At 50.2% G+C, this 22,874-nt stretch overlaps 1 long non-coding RNA gene across 1 annotated transcript; it reads right to left on the minus strand.

Moving 5' to 3' along the window:
• Positions 1-2,090: 2,090 nt before the first annotated feature.
• On the minus strand, positions 2,091-20,105 carry LOC132005743 (uncharacterized). Its single transcript, XR_009400900.1, has 3 exons — positions 19,994-20,105; positions 8,575-8,781; positions 2,091-2,939 (listed from the first exon to the last, which is right to left on the minus strand). It is a non-coding gene; the product is annotated as an uncharacterized LOC132005743 (long non-coding RNA).
• Between the last annotated feature and the right edge of the window lie 2,769 nt (positions 20,106-22,874).

The raw sequence follows: 22,874 nt of genomic DNA on the forward strand, positions 1-22,874 counted from the left end.
AGGAAAGCCAAGGTCAGGGTACTTAGGTTCTAGTCCCTGTGTTCATGCACTGGCTTATTGCCACATCTCTTACCCTCCTAGGACTCAGTGTCCTCATCTATAAAATGGGGATATTACTTCAACTACATGTTGTTGTTGCTGAATTTTAGTGAGTCAGTTCAGACCAAATCCCTGTGTGTGTGTGTGTACATACCTATGAGACCTCAACAAAGTCAGGGACTGAGAGAATGAAAGAAAACCTTTCAAAGAAGAACATCCTAGGTAGAGTATTTCCTTGAAAGCTGGCATTATTGTCTGAGCTTTGGAAAATCGGGGGACTCCGATGGATATAATCTGAGATTTTTCCTCCAAGGACCTCCTAGCTCAGCAGAGATCTTGTCGAAGTTGTCCTTCTAATACCCTGGGACACCCATTTTACAGATATATGGAGAGAGGCAGAAGTGAGGCCAGGGAGGCTGGGAGAGAGACAGGGAGCTCAGTCTTCTCGCCACTTCCAAACGGGAGCCAAGGAGATACCCAATGAAGGGCCGCTTTGGACAAGCCCAGGTGTCGTCAAGCAATAGCTTGGGTGGAATGCATGGCCGTGGGGAGGGGGGAGAGGGGGTTGCCCCTAGTACCAGGTGCTGGGTACTCCACACCCTGTTGACAGTGTCTGACGAATATAAATCGCCTTCCTCAGAACAAGCATGTGTTTCAGTCTTGTCAAATGGGATGTGACATGAACCACAGCTCCAAACTATAGCAGGAAAAAAAAAAAAAAAAAAAAAAAAAGATCAAGCTCATTTTCTAAAGCTCAAGTCAAACCAATTATTTTTTTCCCCTTAATTTCAAAGGAAAGCTCAGTTATAGCTTCTTGCTTATCCCCAACATCTACTAATAAATCCATTCCGGGAGGAATCCATTTTTTCATTTTTTTTTTTTTTCTGTAACTAATATACTAGGGAAAAAAAAAATCCAAAGGTTAGTATATTATTTGAACGGAGTGGATTTAGTCTGAGACTGAGGTCGTTTCATGTAAGTAAAAAAGACTACTCCCAGTTAGGGTACGCCTAGAGGTCCTCAGTTTTGGATCTGAGCTCAGTCAGGAAAAGCCACTGGAAAGCCCCCAGCCCACTCCCAGAACAACTCACAACACTGACTTCTCGAGGGAAGACAAAGTAAATGGCCACTGTCAGGGTCCTCAGTCTGGGGACCCCTAAGTGGCCAGATAGGCTGGTCTGTTCCAGCAGGAGCATACGGGCTAAGCGGACCAAGGAAACACCAGCCAGCATCCACCTCTGCCCCTTCGTGGACCTCTGGGTGGACCGGAGCAGGCTGAGGAGCCCTGTTATTGAGTCATTATCCGAACTGATTTTGTCACTGAGGTCTCCCCGACGTCATCTTTCGACCATCAGCTGGGAGACAGCAAAGCCTGGACGTGAAGGAGGTTCTGGTATTTGCTGCCAGCTGGGGACACCTTTGATGCTTAGCATCACAGCCCCTGAACCCACCTCTGATTTCAGCCTCAGGGGCAGAGGAGAACGTTCTCAGTGGGCTCAGAGTCGCCTCCTGCAAGCAGTGCGTGACCTCAAGAGGGCGCAGGGCAACTTCTGCTTTCTGCTCAGGGGCTCCCGGGATGCCTGGCAGGAAACCCTCCTGACCTGTGTGCAGGGGGTGCTGATACCCTTAGCCGCGCCACCCAAGAGGGGTGGATGGTGGGTGGGAGCTGCTGGGCTCGTGTCCCACCTTCCATCCTTCTGGGGACAATGCTGGGGGCGGGGTACTCTGTGCAAGGAGCTTCTGGGAGGAATTGGCAGAACCGAACCCCCGTTACTCACAGCACAACCCTGAGAACACCCACTTATGTTGGTCTTTCTTCCTTCCCTGGGTCACTTGTCCTCTTCCTTCCCTCCTGCTGCCTGCGGTCACCTCCCAGATATAACCACCTGGGGCCAAATCTGTGTCACAGGCTGGGAAAGCCTTGATCTTCGGCAACTATGAAAAACCCACGTTTCTTGGGAGGTTGGAGCCACGGTCTTTCTTTTTTCTTTTTTACGATTTTATTTATTTATTAGACAGAGATCACAAGTAGGCAGAGAGGCAGGCAGAGAGAGAGAGGAGGAAGAAGGTCCCCTGCTGAGCAGAGAGCCCGATGCGGGGCTCGATCCCAGGACCCCGGGATCATGACCTGAGCCGAAGGCAGAAGCTTTAACCCACTGAGCCACCCAGGGGCCCCAGCCACAGTCTTTCTGAGAAGCCCCGAGGTGGGGGTACACATCCCACCCATCTATCCTTCCTGTCCCCTGTCACCCCTCCCTTCTGGCCACCACCCTGCTCCTTCATTCCCCAGAGCTACTGCCCTGTGTCTAGGCCCTTCACCCAGAAGTGGACACCACCATTCTCCGGTTCCTCAAAGCATGCTTCATGCCAAGATGCAGTGTTTGACCAGACATGGTGAGATCTTGAGGCTTTGAGGAGGGAATCCAAGTGCAGAAAACCAACACTTCAAACTGGCATCCATGCTTCTTCTCTCAGGAGGTCCTTCTGCACTTATGGAACTTTCTGGGCACAGGTGCCGCAGTGGGCTGGTTCTCTCCCTCTCAGGGGGGCGAGCAACTCCCGGCATTCTCCTCGAGAGCCCGGAGGGAGGAGGAGCACGCCCCCTCCCCGCTGAAAGTCACCAGGGCTGCCGATGGGAGCCGCTGGCTCATTTAGGAGTTCATCCCTCGCAGCCTGGGCCAGACCATCCCATGAGTCCCCACAGTTCCCCCAAACCTGGCTCTTGTCCTTTCGAGAAGGTCAGGGAACGCTGCTCCCAGCTGAGTGTCGTTCCTTCCAGAGGCCCTCCTCCAGCACGAGGGAGAGACAAGACGTGGCCAGCAGACTCTTGATGTGTGTGCTTGGAGAAGGGGCTGCTGCACGGGGAAGCCTTCTGCTCCTGTAATCTTGTGAGAAAATACCTAAAAGCAAGAGTCAGCAACTTCACTTCTTCCATATTTAGGGGGAAGACAGTCAGTCTACCAGGGCGAGATCTTGTCGGGCAACACCCGTTTCTGTGGATCTCTCTCAACCGTGAGCCTCTGTGTTTGTGTTTCCTCACTGGTTCATCCTAAGAACAACGGGGCTCACTTTGCATCGGTAAGATCAGGAATAGCCAAAATGCGGAAGACGCCTGGGTGGCTCAGTCAGTTAAGTATCTGTCTTCGGCTCAAATCATGACCTCAGTGCCCTGGGATCAAGCCCCGCGTTGGGCTCCTTGCTCAGCAAGGGGTCTGCTTCTCCCTCTCCCTCTGCCCTCCCCCCATCCTCCATGCCCTCGCTCTCTCTCGCTCTCACTCAAAAAAAAAAAAAAAAAAAAGAATAGTTCATGTGCTCCCACTTAGAGCAAAGAGTGGGTCAGGCCCCAAGAGAAAGGCCACCCCCCTCACAGCCTCAGCTCACAGAAACTGCTGTTTTCCCCCAAAATGGTAAAGGCCACACTTCCATGACACACCTTCCTCCTCTGGCAGCATAAAGAGCCTGCTGGCAGATCTGGGTTTGTCCCCCGTCCCCAGCTTACAAATGTGGAGAATCTACCTGTTGCCAAGTACTCCCAAGGTTGGCCTGGGTTGCTCTGGGCATCCCCCAACCCGGGGCAGAGGCCCCAGCCTGGGAGATGGACATGCATGGACAGCCATGGGTCCACTTGCAAAGGAAAACACAACCACCACAGAGGCCGCATGGGGACCAGAGAGGCAGAACTGCCAGGACAGGGGCTGCAAACTCGGCTGAAAGCTAAGTGAGCAGGGCTGACAAGAAGGTCTGGGGTCGACTGGAAAGCTCATGCCTTCTCCAGAACTCAGAGTGGCCAGACAGAGCTCCCTGAAACAGGTAGCTCCTCCCACCATGGACCCTGACCTGGCTGGTCGATGCCACAGCTGCTTTAGTGACCCTCGGCACCTGTGTGAGTGATCACAACCGGTTAGAGCCTGTCCTCCGCTGGAGATGACAGGCGGGTCTCCCCGGGGCAGTGAAGCTGTGCGAATGTTCGTGTTTCACTGTGATGCAATCGATACAAACCAGATCAACGCGACCTGAGAAAGTCAATGACTGGGGAGGGGAAGAGCTGTGTCCCCACGGCCTCGTGGGCAATTAGCCTTGATGTCCCTGGCAGCCGCTGAATTCCAAAGGCAATTCTGGGAGTTGTGATTTGGAATCAAGTCTCTTAATACTTAAAGGCAGCTGGGCTGGATGCTTGGCCCCGAGAACAGAGAATCCAAGGTGGGGGTGGGGGGTGGGGAGAGGGTGGTGTTGGGGGTGGGGAGGCAGACTCATTATCCCCGTCCTCCGACATCTGCTGGGTTGTTGTCTAGAAGCATGGAGTCACCTTCCTTTGTGTGGCTCCATGGGCTAAATCCAGGACCTTAACCAAAGCTTAACCAAAGGACTCCTGAAGAACCAGCGTGGTCTGAAGGGGGAGTTCGTTGCCTTTGCAAGAAGTAAGCACTCCATCATGGGAGGCATGCAAGCACGCTAAATGGCCAGAGCTTAGGGGTGACACAGTGGAAAGGGAATGCTGCTTTTGGAGTCCCCCCCACCCCGCCCCATCCTAGAAATCTTGTGATTTATCTTATGACATTCAGCTGATCTGCTTTATTTGGAGGTCTTGGTGTTATTTTAGAAAATATGCAGCAACTTCAGAATTCTCTTTCTACTCTGGAAATGGGGCTTGGAGCCGTCGGCTCAGGAAGTGTGACAAGTGGAAGGCAACCTGCAGAAGCATGGCACTTGGGAGAAGAAGGGAGCAGGGGGTCATCGACAGCCTTCTGGGCCCGCGAAGAGCCAAAGCGTAAGCCGGGCTCCTAAGAGACAGGACGGGGAACGGGCAGCCTGGACACGGGAGCCTGGAATTCATAAGAAGTCAAATGACTGAGTCACTGAGCTAATTTCAATGTCTGAACAGGAAAAAAAATTAAAATAAAAAAGGAAAAGTAGACAATGGAAAAATAATGAAGTTTTGCAAAGACCCCAGGTGACCAAAACAACAGAAGAAGTCGGGAAAATGTAATTACACACTGACATGAAGCCCTCGGTAGCAGTCAGCCCATCCTGCTCCCGGCCTGCCCTGCTCATCTGATTCTTACCCGGTCCCGGGCAGCCCCCCGCCCTATCCCAGGACATGACTAGATGGGCAGAGGGCTCCCCATTTGCTCAAAATTGTCCACTTGCTCCCGGTTGCAGCGCCCCTCATTTCACCTCACACCCCTCCCTCTCAGTGAGGACGGAGATATCAGACACAAGTGAATATTGGCAATCATTTCACCCATTATACAGAAGGGAAAACTGAGGCCTGAGGAACAGACCCTGTGCCAAGTGCGATGGGGAGGACTGACGTGTGCAAGAGTCCATTCTTTCTCCTTCCTGAATTCACAGAGAAAGAAGTTCATGCCACTCAAGTTCCAGCGTGTCCTTTTGCTTTAAAGGACATTTTTCTCTGGGAATTAGTACAGGATTCTCTCCCACTCAATAACGGGCTTTGAGGAACAGAGATTTCTCCTGTTCCACAAACTGAAAGGCACCTTTTCGTTAACAGACGACGTACTTCAGAGCAGTCAGCATCTGTGTTCTGCCCTGTGCACCGGCCCGCCCAGAGCTCGGGCTCTCCCCACCCCACCCCAGACCCCCCAGGGCTCCAAGGGTCCGCAGCCTTTGAAGCTGACCCTGTTTGTCCCACTTTGAAAGACAGAGAAGAGCCCCAAGATGGTTTCCCAGCAGGACTGGGCAAGGTAGGCAGTTCTCTGGGCCAGGACAGTCATATCTCTAAAGAACTAGAGAGAATGTAGTCTCTAAGGGTCTCTTGTTTTTTTCAGAATCTTGGACGATGTCTCCAGACTGTTCTTGCCTGCATTCCTCAGCCTTCTCCTGCCTGGGAGGGGGTCTCAGCTGTTCTTCTTTACAGACCCTCGTCTCCCCTGGTGACTCCAGAACTTCTGGCCAGGTTCCACTTTGCACACGCTGGCCGGACAGACTCTTTGAATACAACCTCAGTCGTGCACTCCCCCTTTTCAGCCATCGGCAGTGGCTTCCTCCGTACATGCCGTCCTCTCCACGGTGGACAACAGGTGCCTTAAAACCAGGCCATTACCTGACTCCTCCCTTCCTTCCCCACCATCTCCTCTGGAAGGCATTGCCTTTCCTGCTGTTCTGCCACTCCGACCTCTGCCGGTTCTTCCTCGGCCTGTCTCCCCTCCCTGCTGTCTGGAGGGCTGAGCCCGTCTCATCCTCCGTTCTCCCTTGGGAGGCCCTGGAGAGGCTTCCCTGAGAGCCTTCCCAGCCCACGGCCCTCCCCAGGCTTTCTGAGTTAGCCCACACTCTGGTGTGGTTTTCAAGCCCTTGTCAGGATCCCCTGATATCTAATTTATTTGCTTAGCTAATGTGTTTTAGCCTTCAGCTTCTCCTTGATTTTAAGCAGGAGACGTTGCTGTCTCGTTTACCGCTGTAGTCCCGTGTCGTAGCTCTGTCCCTGACATACAGTAGTTGCTCAGGAAGGGAGGGAGGGAGGTGGAGAGAAATAAAAAAAGGGCCGGTTGGTGGGTGACATAGAGGAAACCATCCATAATACGAAAAGGCAGCTTACGGAGTAGGAGAAAGTATTTGCAAATGATGTACCTTATAAAGCGTTAGTATCCAAAATATATAAAGAAATGGTACAACTCAACACCAAAAATGCAAATAATCCAGTTAAAAATGGGCAGAAGACATGTAGAGACATTTTTCCAAAGAAGACTTCCAGATCATCAACAGACACATGAAAAAATGCTCAACATCACTCATCATCAGGGAAAGGCCGATCAAAACCACATCGAGATACACCTCCCACCTGTCAGGATGGCTAACATCAACAACGCAAGAAACAGCAGGGGCTGGCCAGGATGCGGAGAAAGGGGAGCCCTCCCGCACTGCTGGTGCACGTTGGTGCGGCCGCTCTAGAAAACAGTGCGGAGGGTCCTCCAAAAGTTAAAAATAGGGCTACCCTATTATGACCCAGTATTTCCACTTCACATATTTACCCAACAGATAAGAAAACACTAATCTGAAAAACACACGTACCCCATGTCTATAGCAGCACAGTGTACAATAGCCAAGATACGGAAGAAGCCCGATAAAGAAGTCGTGGCACACACACACCATGGACTATGACTCAGCCGTCAGAAAGAGGGGAATCTTGCCATTTGCAACATGGGGGGAGCTAGAGAGTAATTGGGCTAAGTGAAATAAGTCAGTCAGCTGAAGACAAATATCGTATGATTTCACTCTTATGTGGAATCCAAGAAAGAGAACAAAGGGGAAAAAAAGACCAAAAAATAATAATAATAATAACCTACCAATAAAACAAAACATCAGACGCTTAAGTACAGGGAACAAACTGGTGGTTTCAGAGGGTGATGGGGTCAAGGACACATTTATGATGATGGGCATTGAGTCCTGTATAGAAGTGCTGAATCCCTATATTTTATAGCTGCAACTAATGTAACACATGATGTCAACCGGCATTTTTTTAAATTAAAGGGTCAACTATGGGCTTGAAGGCATTAGATGCAGCCATATTTGGGGGGAGGTTGTATGGGTTCCCTGGAGGTCAGCCTTGGGTCTTCTGCCGTCGTGCAAATGCACTGCCCCCACTTGAGATCTGGTGACACATAACTATGCATGGCAAATGACGGCACGGGAGGGGTGGGACCTTACTCCCAAAGATCAGGATAGACCAGGGGGCAGGACTCATGGGGGGTGGGCACAAGCTACCCCAAAGCAGCTGACCAGCCACCTACAGAGTCATGTCTTCTAATCAAGAGTGACAATGACACTGGACAGCCTGCTTAAGGGATGGGGAGCAAGAGTTCTCCTCCACCTCACCCCACCGCACCCCCATCCTGACCCTGGGGGTGCTGGAAAGAGCTAGAAGGGCTCATGTGTTAGGTAGAGGCTGGTAAGGACAGCGCTGGGCTGTCCCTGCCAAACCTCAGATTCTAGGATGCTCAGACGGGGTCCAGTCCCTGCTAACTCCCCAGCAGACTCTCAAAGCCATCCAGAGGGTGTTCAGCCTAGTCAGGAAAAAGTCAATTCCCTGGGGCTTTCACGTCTAACTTTGTTTGCAGATAGCGAGCCTTTTCCGTCCGGCTCCTCATCTCGATCCTTTCTGCCTGTAACAATCACATTATTTAATTTAGACGAGTGAAGTTACCTTAGATCAATTATACTTATTTTTCCTGTGTAATTTCTAAAGCTTAATCTCTCCATTCAGGCCCAGCCTGGGGGACAGGTTGTCTAGCAGAGTCCTAAACAATTTCAGCCCTTAATTCAATTGTACTTTTACCGAGGCCCCGGCAGGCGAGCATAATTCTTTTATCCTTAAAATGTCTCATTAGCAATAATCTAATAGCACATATTAAAATATAGGTCACCGAGGTGGGCTGCCAAGTAGAAGACTTGTCATAACTTTGAAGGCTGGACAGCTGCCGTGTCCCCACAATACCATACCGCTCACATCCCAGGCTTCGCCCTAAAACAATTCAATGAAAACAGTTTACTTTCTGCAGTTCAAAGTCAAGAACTAACCTTGGCTAGGAAACGCAGTTGCTATCTGTCGCAGTGGGGCTGGGTGGAGGGAGATGTTTCTTGCCAGCTTGACATAGTGTAAAAGATCTCTGGCCTCAGGCATTTTGAAGCCAAGGCCCTTGTCCCAGCTGGAACTTGAACTCGCAGACTGACCCGGTGTGGGGAGGGGAGGCCTGGCTCTTAGCTCCCCGGCCTCAGTGTTCATACCTGTAAAAGGGGAAGAGAGTGGAGTCAGAACCCATGTTTTCTCAACGCTGACACCCGTGCTCAGCTTGTCCTAGGATGCCCTCAGGGTTTTCCTTGAAATCAACTCACTCTTCTTAATTAAATACATTTGTTTTTAAAAGGAAGCTCAAGTATCAACATGGAAAAATCTCAAGAACATTTGCAGAAAGATTCGTGCAGAATGATGCCATTTGTATAAACTTGAAACATGCACAAAATGATATTTTCTATTGTTTAGACAGGCCCAGGGATTCTGGGCTATTAGAGGTCAAGGGAGTGGCTACTTTGGGAGGAGGGAGGAGACAGATAGTAACTAAGGGAGGGACAGGGGGATTTCTGGGGCACTGGTCATTTTTTGTAGTGGTCTGAGTAATGATTTTATGGACGTATTTATGAGGATTGATGCGTTTTTCTCAGTGTGTTAAGCCTTGCAGGCACACACAGAAAGACGGTTGATCTTGACCAACACTAATAGCCAAGCATGGATGAGAAGCATTACTGATCCCGTCAACAGTTGACTAAGACATGTTTTGTATGGTATAAGTTTTCTAGATTGTATTCTTACAATAAAGCAAGCTAGAGAAAATAATGTGATTTTAAGAAAATTCTAAGGAAGAAAAAACTGTACTACAGAACTGTACTACAGTTCTGTACTATACTACACAGAACTGTACTACAAAATATCTGCAGGACGAGGCATCTGGGTGGCTCAGTCGGTTAAGTGTCTGCATTTGACTCAGATCATGATGGGGTCCTGAGATCAGCCCCGAATCAGGCTCCCTGCTTAGCGGGAAGCCTGCTTCTCCCTCTCCAACTCCCCCTGCTTGTGTTCCTTCTCTTGCTGTGTCTCCTTCTGTCAAAAAAATAAAATCTTAAAAAAAAAAAACGAGGCTCAGAAATGTTTTAAAAGCATCTGCAGGTATTGCACTACTGGGGATTTACCCCAATGATACAGATGTACTGAAAAGAAGGGCCATCTGTACCCCAATGTTCATAGCAGCAATGGCCACGGGCGCCAAACTATGGAAAGAACCAAGATGCCCTTCAACGGACGAATGGATAAGGAAGATGTGGTCCATATACCCTATGGAGTATGATGCCTCCATCAGAAAGGATAAATACCCAACTTTTGTAGCAACATGGACGGGACTGGAAGAGATTATGCTGAGTGAAATAAGTCAAGCAGAGAGAGTCAATTATCATATGGTTTCACTTATTTGCAGAGCATAACAAATAACACAGAGGACATGGGGAGTTAGAGAGGAGAAGGAAGTTTAGGGAAATTGGAAGGGGAGGTGAACCCTGGGAGACTATGGACTCTGAAAAACAATCTGAGGGTTTTGAAGGGGCAGGGGGTGGGAGGTTGGGGGAACCAGGTGGTGGGTATTAGAGAGGGCACGGATTGCATGGAACACTGGGTGTGGTGCAAAAACAATGAATTCTGTTATGCTGAAAAGAAATTTTTTAAAAAATCTGCAGGTAACTGGACCTGATAATACAAATTTGTATTGTTAGACATTCAGCTATCGAGACACAACATTTTAGGAATACACATTTATAATTTTAGGCATATATGTGTATCTCTTTGTGTATAGACCCATATGTATCTCTGTATCTCTGTATTTGTCTGTCTGTCTACCCAGTGAAAGCACAGATCCATGCTTGGGAATCATCAACACTATGTGAGGACAGCGGTTGGCCAGGGAGGAGGGAGGACAGAGACACACCTGGGGAGGAGTGCACAGGGACCTCAATCATATTGCTTGTGTGTTTGTTTCTTAAGCTAGTGAGCTGTTTGTTAGGCGATGTCTATCTTTTTATGAAAGGCTGAACTATTCCACAGTTTTGAAAATCTTTGAGTTAAGAGTCATGAATAATTCGAGAAACTTGAGATCATGGTCATAAATGGAAAACCAAGGTCAGTGTTATAATTAGATGGTAAATGCAAAAGTAAAGTGAGAAGAAAATGCTGTCCTTCAATTGTATTGGACACTTTTTGTATGAGACCAGACTGAAACTCTCTTCTTCAACAGTCAGGGTTAAAGGGACAGGGAAATCGAGGCAGACTCTCCCTCTATCTGATTCTAGGTCCCTTAAAGCGGGGCTGGTGTAGGCCTCAAGCACAGGCCCTCTCATGGGCTAGCCCTGCTGCTCCACTTCAGGAAGGGGTGGGGAGGCCCCTCTAAGCTCTAGCCTCTAAGTGTTTTGGGGATCTGGGGAGGGGGAGGGGAGGTCCTGTTAGGAGTGGGGTGGAGGACAGGGAAAAAAACAGGAGGACCTATTATTAGCAAAATGATTAGCCAGGATTGGCGGAATTTGGAAAACCTTGAGGAAGAGCGCCCTCTGCTCCCGTGGCCCCTTGCCCAGCCTCGTGACTGCTTGCAAAGCTGTCAGGCTGACAGGCTCCACACTGGGATTTGTTGCCACAGACCAGGGTAGCACTGACTCAGGCCTCAGAGGGTGGCGGAGTCCATCCCTGACACGGCTCTCCACACTCCCCTGTGCCTCTGTGAGCTGGATTGGAGGCCCCGCAGCAGGTGTTTGGGGCTCGGCCCTGCCCTTGAACTACACAGAAGTACAGGCTTCCCTCTCCCGTGGATGTCCCCCCTTGAGGCCAGCGGCTCAGGCCCTCGCAAGTCCCTTCCCCGTCACCTCGGCTCACCCCCGACGCACACGCACACGGAAGGGGTTCAGTGGGAGGGGTGGGGCAGAGTCGGGGCTGAACGGAGCCACAGCCCACTCCTATCTGTGGGCAGTGTGGACGGGCCACGGAGTCACCTCACCGGGAGAGTGGCACATTGTAGGGTTAGCAGGTATGTTCTTGTGTCCCTTGGAACAAGAAAGAATGGCCTAATGCTGACCTCTCTTGGACTCTGTCAGCACCCGGATCCAGCCGGTCTGGACCTTCTTGGCCAGCGTCCCCATCGCAGCTTCCCTGTCCCCTGTCGCAAGCCCTCAGGGTGTGTCCGGTCTGACCAACACTCCACAGAGGGGCTGTGGGCTGTGAGAAGAGCCCTGGACCCTGTGTCAGGACCCAGGGTCTGGGTTCTTGTTCTGCCACCAACCTGTGTGACTTGGGAAGTAGGAGAGGGGGCACGGAGGCAGCAAAGGGAGGGTTCTCCTTTGAGCCTCAGGAAGAGGGGGGGTAAGCAGGCTACAGCGCTAAGGAGGGGTAGCTTGGACAGGTGGGAAGGGCATGGGGTGGGGGCGGGGAGAAGCAAAACAGGACGGAGACAGGGTGGGAGTCGGGGACTGGGGTGGGAAGAAGGACTGGAGAAGACAGTGGCTATGACGGACGGTGCTGGGGTGCAGACTGCGTCTCGAAGGGGGCAAGGCCCTGCTGAGATGGGGAGCCCACATGGGGAGGGGGCAGCCAGGAGGTGGGGAGGACGAAGAAGATGGGGGACCAGAGAGAGAGAGAGAGAGGCTGAGCCACCAGAAAGAACAGTGATCCAGAGCGTGTGCTTTGGAGCCAGCCCAGACCTGGGTTCAAATCCCATTTTCGGTCCCATCCTCCCCATGTGGCCATGCACAAGACCTCTAACCATGGGGGGCATTAAAAATGGGGATAATGATGGCAAGTATTATACGAACTAGTATGTGCTACTTAGGACCAGTACATGCCTGGGGAAGGAAGGATTGTCAAATTGGAGCAAGTACCCATGTGTCTTCAGTCTGTGCAGACACTGCTGACTGACTTTACCGTCCTGATGCTGTCATGCCTTTCAACTACCCTGTGGTGTAAATACTATGGTGGCCTCCATTGTAGAAGAGAAGACAGGTGCATGTCAGCCCAAGGGGACACAGCGAGGGGGCAACAGGGCCAGGATATGAAGCCCTACTCAGTTAGTGTGAAAGTTGAGTGTCTCTGTGCTGGTTTATTGTATTTCGGAGGCCAGGGATTGGCCGTCTCCTAAAAAACTAGAAGGTGGGGCACCTGGGTGGCTCAGTTGTTCAAGGTCAGGTCATGATCTCAGTATTCTGGGACTCAGGGCGTTGTTGGGCTCCCTGCTCAGCAGGGCGTCTGCTTGTCCCTCTGCTTCTGTCCCTCCCTGACTCATGGGCTCTCTCTCTCTTTCTCTCTCAAATAAGTAAATAAAATCTTTAAAAAAGAAAAAGAAGAAGGGGACAGTGATGGCATTTACCATGAAGAGGGGGAGAAAGTCACCGCCCTGAGCCAGGCTCCCTAGTTCCCCTGCCCTTTCCCTAAGACCGTCCAGCTCTCACCTTGGGGGTAGAGGGCAGAGAAGGAGGAGGACAGGTGTGCTCTGTGCGTGGACTATGGCCTGCACTGCCAACACGAACTGCCTTCAGGTTCCTGGGCACAAATGCAGAGAAGGACCAGAGCCCTTAGCTTCGCTGTGGACAACCCCACGATGAGGCCTTACAATGACCACTTTGACAAGGGTGCTGCTCCCACCTCTGTCCCGTTGCCCATCCCTATCCCACCTGCTCTGGGGGCTTTGTGGCCATTCCCAGTAATTCCACAATTGTCACCCCAAAGCTGAGCATGAAGCACATGAAGCAGCTTTTCTCCCTTCCATCCCTAGAGGGCGCCCGTTCACCCCTCCCGGGGAACAGGCAGCTCCGCCTGGAAGCAGCTGTGCGCTGTTTGCTAAGTGCGGCCGGTCCTTTGCCAGAGCAAAAGGACGGTGTACCAGTGTGAGACAAAGAAGGCACTCGGGCCAGGCAAATTGCGTGTGTATGGCTCTGGTCACACTCAGCCTGGGACGGTGGTCATGAAACATGCCACTGGCGCTGGGATTCTATTTTTTTTTTTTAAATAGGAATTAAACACGCTATAAACATGCAGATCCTGGGTCCCCACTGTAGATGGACTGAATCCAAATTTCTGGGATGAGACCAAGGAATCTGCCCTTTGAGCAATCGGCTAGACTAGTGTGATCTGCGATCTGGGAAAGGGGGCAGAGAGGATCAACCTCTAGGAAGAAGCAGTGAACTTCGGGGACCTGGCTACAGCTGGCATCACGGAATCCTGATGAACAAGTCTCTTCCAATAGCGTTCTCAAAGGGCTTGTTGTTGGTTCTCTTACTGTACAGGTGTGTCCCCTCCATTTTACAGATGGAAAAACTGAGGCTCAGAAACCAAAGTCCCTCAGCACGCATGGGGTGAGGCCAGGCTTTGAACCCACCCAACTCTTCCTAAAAACAATTTCCCACTCTGTACTCATAATTGTTATATCAACTTGTATCTGCTCTGCCATCCCAGTCCTGGAATGGGAAGTCTGATAAACTTAACTTAAAATTCTGGAGAAGAACCTTACCTCCGACAGACATAGAGAAATTAAACTTTTTGGAACAACAGCAAGAAGAGATTACCCATTATGCAGTAATCTCTGCTCTAAGTGCTCTGCATATATCTATTCCTTTGATCTCCTTGACAATTCTGTTGGCAGGCGCTGTTGCCATCACCAACGTACCCATTTTACAGATGAAGAAACTGAGACACACAGAGAAGCGGGGGAACGTGGCCAAGATTTCACAGACAGTAAGTGGTGGAACCAGGATTAGAGCTCATGTCGTGGGGCCCTAAATCAATGCATTTAGAGAGTTTACTATTTGGCATCTCCAGGCTGCTGAAAAAGCTGAACTTGGTCAGTTTCCCAGGAATGGATATCAGAGGGCCAGAAGGAGGAGTGGGAGGGAGGTGGTAGGTAGCCTCGAGATTGGGCTCTTATGTATTACTGGAAAACAGAGCAGAGAGGCCAACAGGCAGTAATGTTTGAGGGATTCTGGGATAGGTTTCATGCAGGAATCTGCAAATCCTCCTATGCTCTATTTAAAATGCTGTGTCTACTAAAGATGGAAAATATAAGGAGCTATGTGCTGTGTTCTTGGATAGAAAGACTGAATACAGTAGAAGTGTCAGTTCTCCTTAAACTGATCTGTAGATGTAGTGTAATCACAGCTGAAATTCCAATGGGATTTTTCAAGGAACCCAGCACGCTGATTCTGAAATTTGTAAGGAATAACATTGCCAAGACACTCCTTTCTCTTTTTTTCTTTTTTTAAAGATTTAATTTATTTATTTCAGAGAAAGAGAGTAAGAGAGAACATAAGCGGGGAAGAGTGAGAAGCAGACTCCCCACTGAGCAGGGTGTCCGACATGGGGCTCGAGCCCAGAACCCTGAGATCATGACCTAAGCTGAAGGCAGAGGCTTAACCCACTGAGCCACCCAGGTGCCCCCACCAAGACACTCCTGAAGAAAAGGACCTGGAGAATCTTGCCCCATCAGTTAGAAAAACACGTTTTAAATCAACGCTATTTGTTTTCCCAGCTTTGTTGAAGTATAATAGACAAAACTGTATATATTGAAAGTGTATAATGTGTTCATTTGATATACATACACATCCCAATAAGATTATCATAATTAGGTTAATTAACATATCCATCACCTCACATAGGCTTTCCTTTTTGTGTGAGAACAAGATCTACTCCCTTAGCAAATTTCAAATATGTATTACACAGTTGTTAATGCTGGCCACCCGTTTGTACTTTGGATCCCCAGAACTTATTCATCTAATAACTGAAAGTTGGGATCTAGAAAGCAACATTAGTTAAAACACTGAAGGGATATATGAAGGCAAAAACTGTCAAGTTTTAAGTTGTAATTTAGAAAAGTATCAGGTAGGGAAGGATTTCTTAAACAAAGCATAAATACATATGCCAAATAAAAGTTAAAGTAAGATCACACTAAATCACATGAAAATGAATAACCTTTATTCATATATACAGAGAAAAGACATAATACTACCAATTAAAGATATTTGCAATATAACTGACAAATAGTCATGCCCAGAATATTAAGAAATTCTGGGCAATAAGAAAAGTTGAACAAGGGGCTCCTGGGTGGCTCAGTCAGTGAAGTGTCTGCCTTTGGTTCAGATCATGATCCCAGGGTCCTAGGATCGCGTCCTGCATCAGGCTCCTTGCTCAGCAGGGGGTCTGAGTCTCCCTCTCCCTCTGCCCCTCCCACTTGCTCCTGCTCTCTCTCTCTCTGCCCCCCTCAAATAAATAAAATCTTTAAAAAATTAAAATTAAAAAAAATTTTAAAAATTACACAAACAACACATTACCATTTTACAGGAGATAAAGAAATACAATTGGCCAATATGTATATGAAAAGACGCTCCATGTCACAAGAAGTCAGGAAAAACCACCTTAAAGTCACAACCAAAGGAGCAGCAAAAATTAAAAGTTTAAATAACACCAAGAATTAGGGAAGATGTAAAGATCTAAAGAAATTGGAAGTGAAGAAATAACTCTATGGGGGAGATTTTTAATTGGTTTGACCATCTTAGAAAAGAGCTTGACATTCCTTGATAAAGCTAACCAAACACATACCCTACAAACCAGCAATTTGTTAAGCACAGAAGCTCTAGAAACTCTTGCCTACATGCAGAGGAACTATCTGCATGCAATTTTATAGGTGGTGTTGTTCAAATATAAAATAACTGGAAATAATCCAAATGTTCAACCATTGAATAAATACATGAATTAGTTATTACTCATAAAATAGAAAGAATATATGCAGCCATGAAAATGAGTGAATGCCACCATCATGGGTGGGTCCCCAAAACATCATATGCAGACAAAGAAGTTGCAAAACTATCCATAGTGTGTTTCCTTTTATATAAAGTTCAAAGAAGGACAAAATCATGTATTGTTAGGGAAGTATTGATAGGTGGTAAAGGAAGACAAAGAAATGATTATTTGCTGAGCACAGGGTAGTGGTAACCTTGGAGTTGGGGAGAGCGGTGAAGGGGTGTGTTGAGAGAGGGAGACCCAAGGGCTGGTAAGGTACAGGAAATGCTCTATTTCTTACCCCACAAGGTGGGTTCTTATACGTTCATGTCATTAATATTATTTAAACTGGAAACTGGTCCTACCTGCTTACTACACTTTTCTTTAAGCATGATAAATTTCGGGGCACCTGGGTGGCTCAGTGGGTTAAAATCTCTGCCTTTGGCTCAGGTCATGATCCCAGGGTCCTGGGATCGAGCCCCGCATCAGGCTCTCTGCTCAGTGGGGAGCCTGCTTCCTCCTGTCTCTCTGCCTGCCTCTCTGCCTACTTGTGATCTGTCAAATAAATAAATAAAAATCTTTAAAAAAAAAAAAAGCATGATAAATTTCACATGAAATTAAAAATGCAACATGTATGTGCCTATTTCTGGGAGAATCCAGGTTTCATCAGATTATCTAAGGAGTGCCTGGTTTTCCATCAGACGGCACCTGAGCATACAGGTTTCTTGGGGGGAATCCCCCCTGCTCTGATATTCCCCAGAGAAGCAGAGTCCTTGGGCCAACCCGACGATGGTTCTTCTGGTCAGCTGCTCCCTAGTCCCCTCTGCCCCAGAGACAGACACAAACTAAGTGTGAGTGCCCTCCTACTGTACCTCACATGACCACCTTAAGGCCGAAGGATGTATTAAGGTGCTCCTACAGTGGAGGGAGGGCCCTATTTCCTCCTAAGAGACTGAATCCCTTCTTCGTGTACCCCTCCTTCCATTTCTCCCTCCCCAGCTCCTCTCCTGATCTGCCTTCTTCTTCCTGGGGTCCATCCCCATGTCACCATTGAACTTGCCCATGATTCCAAAGCCTGAAACCAGCACAGCAGGGGTCAGGACCCTGGGTGCTGACTCCCAGCCAAGGGCTGTTTCGGCCACACCACTTGCCCCTCCTGTTCTCACCCAGCCCCTCTGTCCTTGCCTGATTCCCATCTCCCGGGGGCCACAAGGCTTTGCTGGGCTTGTGTAGGCAAGTCCAGAAAAGGATGCATGTATTCGGTTTTATGCTGAATGAGATGGGAACACGAGAGAGAGGGACTGGATCTAAACTCATTCCCAAAAGTTCTAGCAGTTGCATAGAGCTTGACCTTCAGAGGCAAGGGGAGAGTTTGGGACGACCCTCAGAGACTGTGCAGTGATCCAGGTGAGAGATGGTAGCAGGCCAGGCCCCGTGGAGATGGGGAGAGGTGAGGTGGCTCTGACCCACAGAGTTTGCAGTAGCACTGGACATGAAAGTATGAAAAAGAGGAGTCGAGGTCAACTCCAAGGTTTCTGGCTTGAGGAGCTAGAAAGAAGATGCCATCACTCGGAATGAGGGAGAACTAGGAGGAGTCCGTTTGTGGGGAGGTCAGGAAGGGGAGCTTAAGAAGTCTGTTTTGGACACAGTAAGTTCCAGATGCCTTTTATCACTGGGTAGAGACGTGCAGTGTGTGGATGGACCCAGGATGTGAATGTGCAGGTCAGTGAAGGTTGGATGCCCTTAATGCCGGAGCCTGATTTGTGGCTTGCTAGGGCAGGAGCTCAGCAGAGAGGACTCTAAGGCCTGAGCCACCTCTGGGTAAGCTGGTAGCCTCAAGGACCAGGGGGCTTTTACAGGGGGAGTTCAGCCTATGAGGGTCTTTTATTGAGGGGACGGTTATGCTATTTGTAAATGCAATAGAAGTTATACCAGGTCAGCTTCAAGGTCGTAGGTCTAATCCCTGGAAATAGAGAAAAGAAAAGAAAAGAACAAGGGGAGGGAGGAAGGGAGGGAGGAAGGAAAGCTATAGACAAGCCTCTCCTCTTCTCTGACCTTAGTTCCCCCATCAGGGCAACATAGCACAGGTTCAGGTAGTATCCTCAAGACCCCCTCGGTACCCAGCCCTTTGGATTCCAAATGTCCCCCAGCGTATCCTTTGCGTGTCAGGGTCTTGGTGTCGGCCGGGAGACGTCCAGAGCTGGACTGAGAGCACCAGCCATCACCTTGTGCCCATGGCCTGTGTCACCAAGTGCCATGGTAAGTGGAAGTGACGCCTCCCCAGAGATCCAGTTAGCTCTGATAATGCTCCAGCCGTCTGCCCACCCACTTGCCCTCAGGCCACCTGGAAGGGCAGAATGCAGGGTATGGAGAGAAGCCACATGGCCCCATGGCTCTTGGAGCGAGGGGCAGGGAGTCTGGGCCAGAAAGGGAGGGAGACGCCGTGCCCTTCAGTCCAGGCCCAGCCTGGTGTTTCCACTGCTGTTCCCCAGAAGTCCCGGAAAGCACCCGGCGGAACTCTCGGGGCTTGCTGATTGGTACTCTGATGGCGTGCAGGAGTTGGGGGATGCCTCCCTCCATCCCTGTAGCAGACACTTCCAATGCCCCGCCCACACTGTTCCTGCCAATGCAGGCCCCACCACCAGCTTCCTACTGCCAGTACCTGGGATGCTGCTAGAAGCCTTTTCCTGGCAACGGGAGCATGCTCAGCCCACACACCAGGCAGGCTGGAAATGCTGGCAAGTTAGCACCCCCGGCACAGACTTAATGGATAAATATTCTAACCTCCTTGCCCAGGAGTGGGACAACAGAGGCGGGCTCTATGCAGTCTCCCAGAGGTCCCCGGCAGGGCTGAACACCAACTGCCCACAGCTGTAACTGCTCCTTCACGTCCCCTCTGCTGGTTCCTTTTCCTTTCTTGCCTCCTGCCCCACTCCTATATAATTCCTCCAGGAATTACCTCCTAAGTAAACTACTTGAATTCGAATCTTTCTTTCAGATTCTGCTTCTGGAGGAATTCAACATTAACAACCCCAACCAAAGACAGCAAACCCAGCCAATGACTGAGATCTGTTCTAGTTCTGTTTTGTACACATTTCTAGAGCATAACCTATGTGACAGGATCTACTGGGTTCTGTCCTTGTCCCTCGAAGGGAAATCACACAGGTAACTGTACTAGGCAAATATACAAAGCAATATAAAGAAGAGGAGGTGGGGAGGCGGTGGTTATCAGGGAGTTTTACAATGGAGGTGACATCTGAGGTTTTGAAGGATGAATAGGAGTTCTCCAGGTAGACAAGCAGACTATGGGGACAGCATAGTTAAAAATCCAGAGATGTGAAAATGCACAAGATATCAAGGATACCACTAGTTGTTGAGTATCTCCCATGTTGCTAGAGAACAAAGTATATTTTTGTATCAAGTAAAGGGTTTGTAGGGAGAATGAGGAGAGAATTAGAATAGCAAGAGATGTGATTGAATAGACAGGCAGAATCTTGTCCGTACTGCTAAAGGTGTTTAGATATTATCCTGAGAAGATCGGGGGTTTTAAGAAATTGTGCATTATCTTTTTCTGATTGTTTAATATCAAATGCTCATTGTAGACAAGTTGGCCGATAAAGAGAAGTATAAAGAAGAAAATAAAATTACCTTAAATCCAGGGTTAATGAAATCACGTCGGTGTGTTGTCTCTTGGGGGAGACAGAAGAGGAGGCCGAGGAGTGAGGTGATCAGTCTGGAGTTTTAGAAAGAGCTCTGGCAGCTGGTGACCATCACGCGGCTGGAAAGATACTGGACGTGAGAGGAAAGTTGTTGCAGTGAGGGGCTGGGGATGCTGCGATGGCGGGGGTGGGGGGTGGAGGGAGGCGCGGCAGAGAAGGCTGGGGCTTCCTGCGGTGTTCAGAGGTGGGAGACTTGGGGCCAGTTGGGTGGGGTTAAAGCAGAGGAGGGAATCATGATCCCTAGAGAGATTCTGAGTGTCTTGACTCGCCAATTGGTGGAAGGGGCAGGAGCTGGGAGCTGGGAGACCTGGGTTGTCATTTCAACTTTGTCATTTCCAACCTGTGGGACCTCTCGCAGGTCCCCTGAATCCGCAGAGCCACGGTTCCCTGACCTGAAAAATGGAAAGATGATTTCATTTCTGTTCTCTTAGAGGCTTGTCAAAATAGCCCGGGGGCGGGGGGGGGGTGCTGCTGGTCAAAGGAAATTGACAACCTTGATGGATGGGAATCCATGGCTCCAGGCTCTCCTGAAACTTAGCCCAATCCTTCCCCTGACTTCTGCCTCTCCTCATCAACCCCCAGAAAGCCAGGGCAGACTCATCATCCACTAATTTTCCCTTCTTCTCTATATCGTTCACAGAAGATATTTGTCATGCTGGTCCTGGCAAAAATGATCTCAATGCCCCCATACACCAGCATGAATGCATTCAGTGTCCCTACTAATTGGTGCCTTAGTATGTTCCAGGTGTTAGGAACACAGAGGTGTTTAGGACATTCAGGGTTCCTGCACTCACAGAGCTCATACACTACCTCCAAGAGGAGACATATAATAAACAAATAATTGCATTTGTATACTGGTGTAATGAAGGGAATAAAATAGGGTGATGTGTTAGACAATAGGGGTGTATTTTAGATTTGAGTGGTCAGAAAGGAACCACTAAACTAAGATCTGAACAACTCAGGCAGAGGAACCAGGAAGTGTCAAGGTCCTGGAGCGGGTTTGAGCTTGGACTGTTTAAAGAACAGAAAGGTCAGCATGTCTGGGTTTGTCAAAATTTCTGCCCATCCCCTTTACCTGTTGTCTCCTCTGTGATGCCTTCTTAGATTACCTCTCCACCCCCATCCTTTACCTGCTGATTCAGCTCCAACCAGTTTCCATACCCCTGTAGTTGCAACCAATCCTGACCACACTGGGTGGTGATGGTCTCTTTACACACCGGACCACTAACTCTTTGATGGCAGGAACTATCTCCTTGGCTCCAGGAGCCAGCACTGTTTCCGCACACAGCAGGTGATCATTTGATGAATGAAGAAATTAACCAACAGACAAACAAGTGAAGAAATGCATGAATACCAGGCCCAAATGGCTCACTCCTTTACTTGCTTAAATGCTGCCTTCTCAAATTCCCTGACCAAACTGCTTCCCCCTTTCCCCGCAACACACCACCCCCCAACACCTTCCCAGGCTCACTTTTCTCTTTGCCCATATCCCTGTCCCACACACCCTACAATGTGTTTATTTATTATGCTTCTTGTTTTCCCGCAGGACGGAACGCAAAGTCCATCCTGCCAGGGATTTTTCCATAAGTTGTGCGGAAATTCTCCTAAGAGCCTAGAGCAGTGGCTGGCACATAGCAGGCATATGGACACATGGGGAAATTAGTAAAGTTCTCAGCCTCATGGAACAGGAGTCACACCTGCAAATCTGTGTAACAAACAGAGGAGGTCAGAGCTGGGGTGTGACCTTCCAGTCCCCAGCCAGCCAAGGGGCCCCCAGCAGGTTTGCCGACCTAGGTAGGCACCGAGCAGAACATGCCCACTTTGTTGATGGAGAAACTCCGCAGGGTAGTTTAAGTGGCCGGTGGCAGATGACAGAGCTGGCACCGACTCCGGTCATTTGCTCTCCCTGGTCTTTTCCCGGGCCCCTCTCAGACGCGACTCTGACCCCAGTTCTGGGCGTCTCGCTCTCTTCCCGTTTTGGGAAGTCAGAGCCCGGTGCCCCCGGGAGCTGTGTCTGGCGCGCGGGTGCGTGCTGGGAAGACAGCGGGCGCCCGGGTCCCCGAGTCGCCCCCTGAGCCCGCGCCGCGCCCCCGCCCCTGCCCAGCCCCGGCCGCGCTGTCAGTCCGCATTAGCGCTAACAGGCTCCAGACGGAGCGGACTCCGCGCGGGCTTAATGCAATCGGCGCGTTACCTGGGGCGCAGGCTACATTACCAGCCCGGCCCCCGCCCGGCGCGGACAGAACCAGCCAGCCCGCGCCCCGCCGGCCGCCCCGTGCCTCCCGCGCTACCCGGGCCGCGCCCGAGCGCCACGCGGCGGAGCCCAGCCCCGGCCCGCGCCCCACAGCCCGCGGCGGCCAGGCGGGGCACCCGGGATCGCGGCGCTGCCGGACACGTGAGTGAGCTCTGCGCGCCGCCCGGCCGAAGTGTTCCTGGGAGGCCCCGGCTGCGTGCGCAGAGCGAGAGCGCCCGCGAGTTTGACGTGCAGAAAGGTGAGTGTCCGGGGAGGCTCCTGGGGCTGCTGGAGGCGGCACCCATCCGAGCTGGGGGACAGGAAGCAGCAAATGGCACTGGTAGGGTCCCCGCCCCTGGGAAACCTCAGCCTCCACGTGTCCCAGCCCCACCATTTGGGGGCGAGAGGGAGCGGGCGAATGAGGGAAGCGCTGCGGGGGTCCTGGGCCGGACCCACGGGGCGGACAGGGTCAGTCTCCACCTCTCAGTACCGTCTCAGGTCCTCGCACCACTCCCACTGTTTCAATTTTTTCCCCAACAGACGCGCTCCCGTTTTGGAGAACCCCGCGTCCGCCCAGTGT

Source organism: Mustela nigripes, chromosome 17 (genome assembly GCF_022355385.1).
Source record: "Mustela nigripes isolate SB6536 chromosome 17, MUSNIG.SB6536, whole genome shotgun sequence".
NCBI classification, from domain to species: Eukaryota; Metazoa; Chordata; class Mammalia; order Carnivora; family Mustelidae; genus Mustela; species Mustela nigripes.